This window comes from Gavialis gangeticus, unplaced genomic scaffold (genome assembly GCF_001723915.1).
Source record: "Gavialis gangeticus isolate Ggan-Ray unplaced genomic scaffold, GavGan_comp1, whole genome shotgun sequence".
Taxonomy (NCBI): domain Eukaryota; kingdom Metazoa; phylum Chordata; order Crocodylia; family Gavialidae; genus Gavialis; species Gavialis gangeticus.
In genome coordinates this window covers 133,976,007-133,984,759 of record NW_017729024.1, presented here as the reverse complement: position 1 = coordinate 133,984,759, position 8,753 = coordinate 133,976,007, and positions in this window count along the sequence as shown.

Sequence of the window (8,753 nt, the reverse complement as noted above, 5' to 3'; positions counted from 1 at the left end):
CTTATGGTCTCATGTGCTCTTGGACCATATACACTCAGGGGATCTGCTGTCAGTTTCCACTTTTGCTGGCAGTGGTTCCTTTGCTTTGCAAATCCACAGTGTTTATTAAGCAAAAAAAGGGACAAAGTAGTAGTTTGTGGAAAGCCAACAGAATAGGGTTGCCAACTCTGAATCTATTCTGGGAGGTTTCTGGAACGCCAGGGTGCATATGACACACAGCGCTAGTGTGCCCGCGTGCTTGCATGTATCAGTTATGGATTATGGTGCATAGACTTCACGGCAGGAAGGCAAATGCATATTACTATTACATTTTTAAAAACCTACTGGACTACTGTATAAATCAGATTCAACATTTAATATTTATTTTAATGAATGCCCTATCATTTATCTCCTGGGTGATTCTCAGCACGCTCCTGGAGATTTGTATCTAATTCCTGGAGATTCCAGAGCAATCCTGGATGGTTGGCAACCCTACAACAGAAGCATCATGACAGACCCTGAAAACTGGCCTAATTCTTGTTTTTGGGAACACAAGGTTATCCTAGAGGAGAGAGATTTTTATATATCTTTCACAACATCCACTGGCATAATTAAAAGAAACAAACAAACAAACCACATTCTGCTCTCCTGACTCCTTCCCTAATGTCATGCCGTATATCATGATATTATGGATGCACATGCATAATCACCTACCATGATGCCCTAAGGTTAACTTTTAGAACAATCTTTAAATAGAGAACATCTGGCATCAGCTCACTAAAGAATGGAGATCCAGTCAAATAAAATAAACATTAGCTTGAAACAGGTTTGTTATAATATGTATGCAAGAAAGGTCATTTTTATGCCTGGCTGACTGATCAGAATATGAAAAAGGAGAATGAAATGTTCTGCCCAAAGCCTGAATATACTGGGATTATTGTTTGGAAGATTCATATACTTTGCTTCTCTACCTTCCCTGCACTGTTTCATAATTCCTTTTCTTCTTCTTTTTTAAGTCTTTCCTCTTTCCCTCCCTTTGAATTGGAGCAGTATCTCTAATTCAAAGGGTCAGGCTCAGTCTTGGCTGTCATTTACTTGTAAGGCCTGTGTTCAGTAGATGCTGTGCTGAGAAAAAGAAGAAACAAACTCATTTCATGTTTTCAGTATCAGCATTGAATTCAGCTCATCAATCCAAAATTTGCGGTGCCAGATCTGTGAGTCGTTCTATTCAAAATGCATGTAATACATGGAAAACATCTAGTAAATCATCGTCTCTATCTTTCAAATGTGGGATTATTCCCCGCCCCCGTACAGATTTTCTAAGGTATTTAAAAAAAAAAAAAAGAGTGGGACTTTTACTGCTCTCCTTTGAGAGAGAAATTATATTAGAGACTACACTTATTTCTTCTGCTTATAGCCTCCATAAATAATTCCTTTCCACCTAGGGTACCTTTCTCAGATACTGATACTGTTATCACGTCTATTTTTTCTTCACATGTAGAATGTCTCTCATGAATCTTGCTTTTGTCCCTTTGTCTTCATCCTTTTAGTCAATAACTTGTGGGAATTTAGTTCAGAACTATGGGTGTTTAGAAAGAATTGTTGTCTTATTGCTCTATGAAATGATGCCTTTCCTTATGAAGCCCAAAGTTCTTGCTTTTTTCCTGCTCTATCATAGTGCAAGGTTGTGTCTGATTTGTCATTGAATTGTTTATTCAGTTACAGACTCTAAGGCCAGATGAATTGCTAGGATCATCTACTCTGGCCTTCTGGATACACAGGCTGTAGAATTTTTCTCAGAAGCTGGATTAAGTCAGGTCTATTAGTAAGCTGACTAATCTTGTTTTACGGGCTCCAAGTAATGGGGAGTCCACCACCTCCCCATATAAGCTGTTACAATGTATAATTACCCTTACTGCTAGGATATTGGGTCTTATTTCAAGGTTAATTTTGTCTACTTTCAGCTCCAGCCACTCAATCTTGTTCCTGCCTTTCTTAGCAAAGTTGAGCCCCCATCCTATCCTTTCCCTGGGTAAGTACCTATGCTCAGTGATCTCTCACTCTTTTCTTTGATAAGATGATCAGGTTCAACTCCTTAAGCTTAACATTGTTTTACAGTCTCTGGACCATTTTGTGGTCCTCTTTTGAACTTTTTCTAGCATGTGTACACTGTAACAGGTCACAACTGCGCCTGGCCGATTGTACCTATTAGTGACCTCCAGCAGGAAGTTATGGCCCCACCTCCAGACTCACCCATCACAACGATGTTAAGATGTAGAATTCTTTTGCTCAGGCCCTCCCGCCCTGCTGGGTTGGTAGTGCTAGTGCTGGCCAACCTTGTTCACTCTAACCCATGAGGCAACACCCCCTGTACCTGCATGATATTGCCATCTCTACAATGACAAGTCCATCTTTCACGTACCCTCTCCCTATTTGTGTGATAGCCAAATGAATGACCCAGCCAATGGACACCATCTTGAGTGAGGACCAGGGGGCTACTGGGAGCTCCTCCACCTCTACACTCCCTCCACAAACCTCTGAGTCTTTAAGTCAGTCATGGGGCCTGTCATGGGATGGGGTCCCCTGGGATGGCTGTGATACCCCTAGGGCTCCTTGACCATGCCAATCCTGCCCGATGGTCACCCTCTTTCTCGCCTGCCATGTCTTGTTGTACTATAATAAATAGGGAAGCTGCCCTCAAGTTTGTATTTTGGGCACGGTCCGGATGGACCCCACTGAACCCTGTGGGTTTTTGGACCCCTTTTGAGTCCTGCTCCAAATGGTTGCCTCTCGGGACACCCTCAGACTTATGGGCTAGATGCATGGATCCAAACCACCCCTTTACCATGCTCCAAGCCTCACAGATGGTATGCACACATTGTCCCTCCAAGCCCTTAGTTTAGCTTGGCCTCCAGTCATCACTGGGCTCTCCGCAACCCTGTCTCACTCTTGGCGCCCCCCTGGCGCTGGGGTCCACTCACCCCTGAATACTGTGCCCACTCTGGGACTGGGGTCTCTACACTGTAGTGGGCCCCAATGAGGCCGTCTCCTTCCCCAATAGCCCCAGCCTGATCCTCCGGTATTATAAAACAGCAACCAAAAATATGAGCCCCTGGGTTAATAACATAACACAAAAAGTTCAGGGTGTTCTCTGTCCCTTTAAAAGAGTCAAACTTCTTCCCTGGCACTAAGTGCCTCGTAGGCAAGGGTATCTGGTGAGCTCTTGGATCCCTATTACCCCTAAGTGCAGCATCTCTGGCAGCTGCAGCATCTCTGGGCAATTCCTCCCTGGAGGCTCCTTCCTCCTTGGCTGCTGGTAGGGATCTGCCACTCTAATACCAGCCTTGGAGTTTATATGTGCCCAGGGCCCTGACTCTTCTGCTCAGCTGTCTGGCTGTGCAGGCTAATTCCCTCCTTAGGCCTGCTAACACAGTAGCCTGCACCTGTGGGGTTCCTGCCTGACTGCTAGGGCCCTCTCTTTAGGCAGTTTCTGCCCTTAAAGAAGCAGGCACCTTAGTGCCCTGTGACAGGCCCTAGTTTGGATTTCAAACTGCACCCAATCTTCTGATTTGGGTTGGAGGGCTTTCCTAAGGAATAAATCCCGGTCTTCCCAGTTGGGATTCCTAAGAGTCCAATTTGAATAAACAAACAAAGATGTGGGCAGAATTGCTCCCCCATACCAGTTCCTGGTGCACGCTCCTCCGCTTCTCATCTGGAAGGCCTCACTCTCCTTCTTGTCCCACTCTTTTCGCTGCCTCCACAGTGCTCCAGTTGGCCAGGGCCGGGTACTTCTGGTGTGGCCATGTCCCCGCCTCCTACAGGTGAAGGGAGCACTTCAAAGTGGGGAAAACCCACAGTGGAGCCAAAACTCCCAGGCTTCCCCAGTGTCCTGCACAGGGCCTCCCCCATGACATCAGCTGGGCTCCTCCCCTGTTCTCCAGCAGGGCTGGCAATGGTAATGGGTGGGCCTGCTCCTTACCCTGGATGGGGACAAGCTCCATTCTGTTCTGGCTCAGGCTGCTCTCTGGCAGGGCTGGGAGTTGCTAGCAGCCCCCCAACCCCCTCACTTCAGAGGGGGAAATGACCCATTCTGCATCAGCTCAGGCAGTGAACCTGCAAGGCTGGCAGGCTCCGGTGCCCACTTTGGTAAGGGGGAGGGTGTGAGCAAGCTTGTTCCTTTCCTTTTTTCTCTTACCCTGCAACATATGCACTGGAAGTGAACACAAAATTCTAGCAGTAGTTGTACCAATTTTGTGTACAGAGGCAAGATCACTTCTCAACTCCTACTTCTCCTCTAACGTCTATGAAATCTATGAAATCTATGAAAACCACATCATCCCATCAGCACTGTATTGAGAGCTCAAGCTCAAATGGTTATTTTCTTTAGTGAGACAGTCTCCAGTCTTGTAGGTATAAACTGCATTCCTACATTTGGCTGTGTTAAAATGCATTTTGCTAGATTGTGACCATTTAGCTAAATAGTTCAAACCATGCTGAGTGACCTATCATTATTTATTTTTCACCAATCTTTATGTCAGCTGCACACTTAACCAGCAAAGACCATGATCACCATCATCTAGATTGCTGTTAAAAATAATGGACCATATTGGGCTGAGACCATTTCCCTGAGAAACCACTACCAGCTGCCAGTGGTGCCAACCTGAAAGAAATGTTTCACTTTCTCGTAGAAACAAAAAATAGTGTTTTCGGTCAAATGAAGTATTTTTGTTTTCAGGTTTGTATTATCTCTTTTTTAAAAGTTAAATTTCATATAGTTTAGCCTAATCTGATGAACCAAAAGAGAATGAAATATATAGATGCAGCAAGGTGAGAACTCTGTGTCATGTTCCAAAACAAAGCATTCTTTCAAAAGGAAAACCCAGTTTCACTTTTTAAAAAGTCCAGTGATGACTTTTTTTCCATTTTTCAGAGGGTTTTTTTTTTACTGAAATGTTTTAATAGGTGTGACATAAATTTGTTTTGATTGATCTGAATATGCATTTCATCCAAAAAAAAATCCTGCAAAAGCCTGACTAATATATATATAATAGGAGAGGTCTTGTTTTGTTTCCGAGGTTTATGTATATTACCCTTGAGATAGATCTATAGATATAGATATATATACACACCTCAGAAACAAAACAAGATCTCTCCTCTCAGGTTTGGTTTACATGAAAAAATTAAAGTAGACTTTTTCACTTCCCTAATTTTGGATCTGTAATACAAATTTTGAAGGATTTTTGTTTCACACAAAATTGTAATATGGCTTTCAATGAAATATTAGGCAACTTATGTTGAACAATTAGATGCAACTCTTATTTCATGGTAACTACTGAAGAGAAATTCTTAGAAAGAAGTAGGAGCTCAGCACTGTAAATTCATTTACTTTTCTGGTAGTCTCTACAAATTTAATATCTCACATGAATATGGCTGTGGAGGTATTGGCTCAAAGGTGTTTCCTTTAATCCTCTTTTGAATTTTTTTTTTTTTTTTGCTTCTTTCAACAGCTTGGTTCAGTCAATGCATATTTCCAATTAGATGGGCATCTTGCTTGCAAGTTTCCTTAATTAAATATAAAATAATCGGATTAGGTTCTAATAGCGTTATAACCTTTTCATCAGGAAGGAACTCAGAGCCTTCTGAGTTACTGACGCAACCAGATTTAAACAGTTCCACTCTGTTTTAATTTTAGAGCTCTAATGCTACAGCTCAAGGAGATTGCTGTAGGTAGTTTAGCAGTTAAATGCATTAAACAATGTAATGAATTATTCACCAGGTAGTGATAGTTTAACACCTGACTGATATAGTTGCATATAAGAAAATGTACATAAACTAAAGAGGAATTCCTTTCTCAGGAAGGAATGGCATTTATGGATGTTCAAGGGTAATCAGTCCTCTAGTTCATCACTATACAAGAAATGCCACGAGGAGCATCCAGGTTGTTTAGTGATTCATATTCATCACATCATTTGAGTTGTTTTTGAGGGTTAACAATCAGGTATATATCTCTTTCTGTTGGGAGGTTCAATTAATTCTGTTTTAAAGGGGCTTTTCCTCTTTGCATGGGTAACTCCAGCTGGCAGTGAAGTATTACATAGCAAAAAGAATCTGATACCCTTAGGTGTAAAAACGTATTTTTGTTGTTCTAGGGCAGGGCCTGGTGCACGGGCTGGATCAGGTGCAAGGACTCCTTTTTTCCTTCCCCTGCCAGCTCCAGCACACAGGGTATCCACTCTAAGATCTACACTACATGTGGCACCTGCCCTGGCTAGTCCAAGATTTGCACTGTCCCTCCCCTCCCCTCCCCTCCTCCTGCTGGGCTGGGACCTGTGCTGGAACCCATGATGTAGGCAGCGCTTGTGCTGCTGATCCAGAGGGAGGCACCTCATGTGGCAATCCTGGATGTAGATCTGGGAGTGGGAGCCATGCGAGGTACGTGTCCTGTGTCTCACACGCCAGGCCAGTTCAGAGTGCATCACATGGAGCAACTTAGATTGAGGGTCAGCATTGGGTCTGGGTAATGGGGTTCCATGGGCCTGATCTTTGACACACTTGTTCTAGGGACAAAAAAAATGGCTGCTTAGCTTCCCAGTTCTAACACACTGGTAATGGGATGAACTTGTAAACATAAGAGTAGCCAAAATGGTAAGGATTAACTTTGAAGTGCTGTTGCTGCCTCATATATGTGAGTGTAGACATGTATGTGATTATGCGGGACATTCAATCAAGAACTTCACTCAATCAAGAGTTTCAAGAGAACCAGTATTAAAATGAATCATACTTAATAGCAATGAGTGCTGCTTTGTGGAAAGGTAACTTTGTTTTAACAGAGAAGCTCTGTTTTTCAGTCAAGCTTGACACTAAGCAGCCTCCCCCTCCCCCCCAGAAACAATGGACTTGAGAAAGTTAGACCCCAATTTGGATCTGAATTTTGCTTCTCAACTCCAGATGTATTTGAAGCTTAGCAGGTGAACAGTGGTCACAGAAGGCTTCATTTATAATGAAATTGGGGGGGGGGAAATAAATTTTTGTCCGGATTATTGACCATGTCTTAAGGTCAGCAATGCTCAGGGAAACAATAGTTGGAGAAATTGCATTTGCACTGTATTATAAAAGCTGCAGCAGACTTTCTCCCTGCCTGTTCTGAGCCGTGACTATTTGCTTTATGCACTAAAATAGATTTTACTACTGTCAGCAATGTAGAGCCAATACAACGATGAAAGAGTGCACTGGCTTCTATTCTGGCTTGTGTATCAGCAACATAATAGTTGCTACTATTATATTTCAACTTTTGCTTTATATTTCCTTAATTCTCCATATGTACATTGATTTTATTCTGTGCTTGCTATACCTGATTTTATAAGGCAGTTTTTCTTTTCAGGCCATTTAATGACACCGCATATGGAAGAAGCAATATAAATATAAAATTTTATTACATTGCCTAGATAAGGCCAATGCATCTTGATTAGGCTTGTTCAACAATAATAAATGTGCTTGATAACTTGCAGACAACTTTTCTCTGGCATCTACACAGCTATGAATGCTACAAGTAACATAGCAGACTACATTTCTTGTTGCATGGTTAATTAGTTCCTTTTCTATAGCCATCATTAAACCATACCAAACATTTCCTTTGTTGTGGGGCATTTTAAAGAATTCCAGGAACAATGGGAAATGATGGAGGGGTTTTCAACGCATGCATCCAACAGCTGGCAGGGATGGGGGGAAGGTGGAGGGAAGCCCCGCTGCTCAGCAAATGTGGGCAAGGGTGAAGGTGGGCACGCATGCACCCAACAGCCAGCAGGGACAGGGAGGCGGCAGGGATGGAAGCAGGGAGGCAAGGGGAAGCCCTGCTGCTCAGGGGAGGAGGCAGAGGTGGGTGTGGGGAGGGAGCCCCCGTGCCAGTGGCTGGAGGAGGTGGCGGTGGCAGCGCATGGAGTGTTTACATGGCTGGCCCCGAAGGGTGGGGGAAGGCGCAGCCATATAAACACTTCTTCATTATTTTAAATCTATCATTCATGATGGGCAATTGGCTAGTTAAATAATAATTGTGCATTAGGGCAAGGCAATTCCTTATCTGTAGATTTATAAAATGGTCAGTCAGTCTGCTAGAATATGTTGTCTTTGTAACCATTGCACGTAATTTAGTTGGGCTTGATTATGAGCCGGCCTAATATGTTCATGCAAGAAGGTAAGTGTGATCTGCCTCTTTTAATCTGTTCTTGAGCTGCTTCCATCACAGGTCACAGTGCAGTGGGAAGGAATGCAAGCCACTGGGCCACTACTTTCCTGACTGCATCGGTGGGCAGAACAGGCTCCATCTCAACCCTCAGGGTAGCAACCCCCACAGAAGGGGAAACAATCTGCACCAAGGTACCAAGTTAAAGGCTAGAGTCCCTTATTTTCAACAGAGGAAAGGAGAAGGCAGCTGATTCTTGGGGAACATGGTGTAATGTCTATTTATATGTAGGTAAAATCTCTGAGTTGTAATTGCCACATAAATCCTTAATCTTGCAGAGGTACACATGCTTATATTCACTTAGGTGTGTAGGTTCATTAAAGTCAATGGGCACCTTTATACGTGCTCTGGCTACAAGACCTGGTCTAATTAAAGTGCCACTGCATCTCCTGTATCTGCATCCCCACACTTAAAAATGGCAGTGGGAGCACTTGAACTAAAGCTCATTCGATTAACTTTAGTTCAAGTGCCCCCACCGTCTCTTTTAAACATGGGGACGCTGATATACAAGATGTAGGAAGCTGCTGGAGCGTGG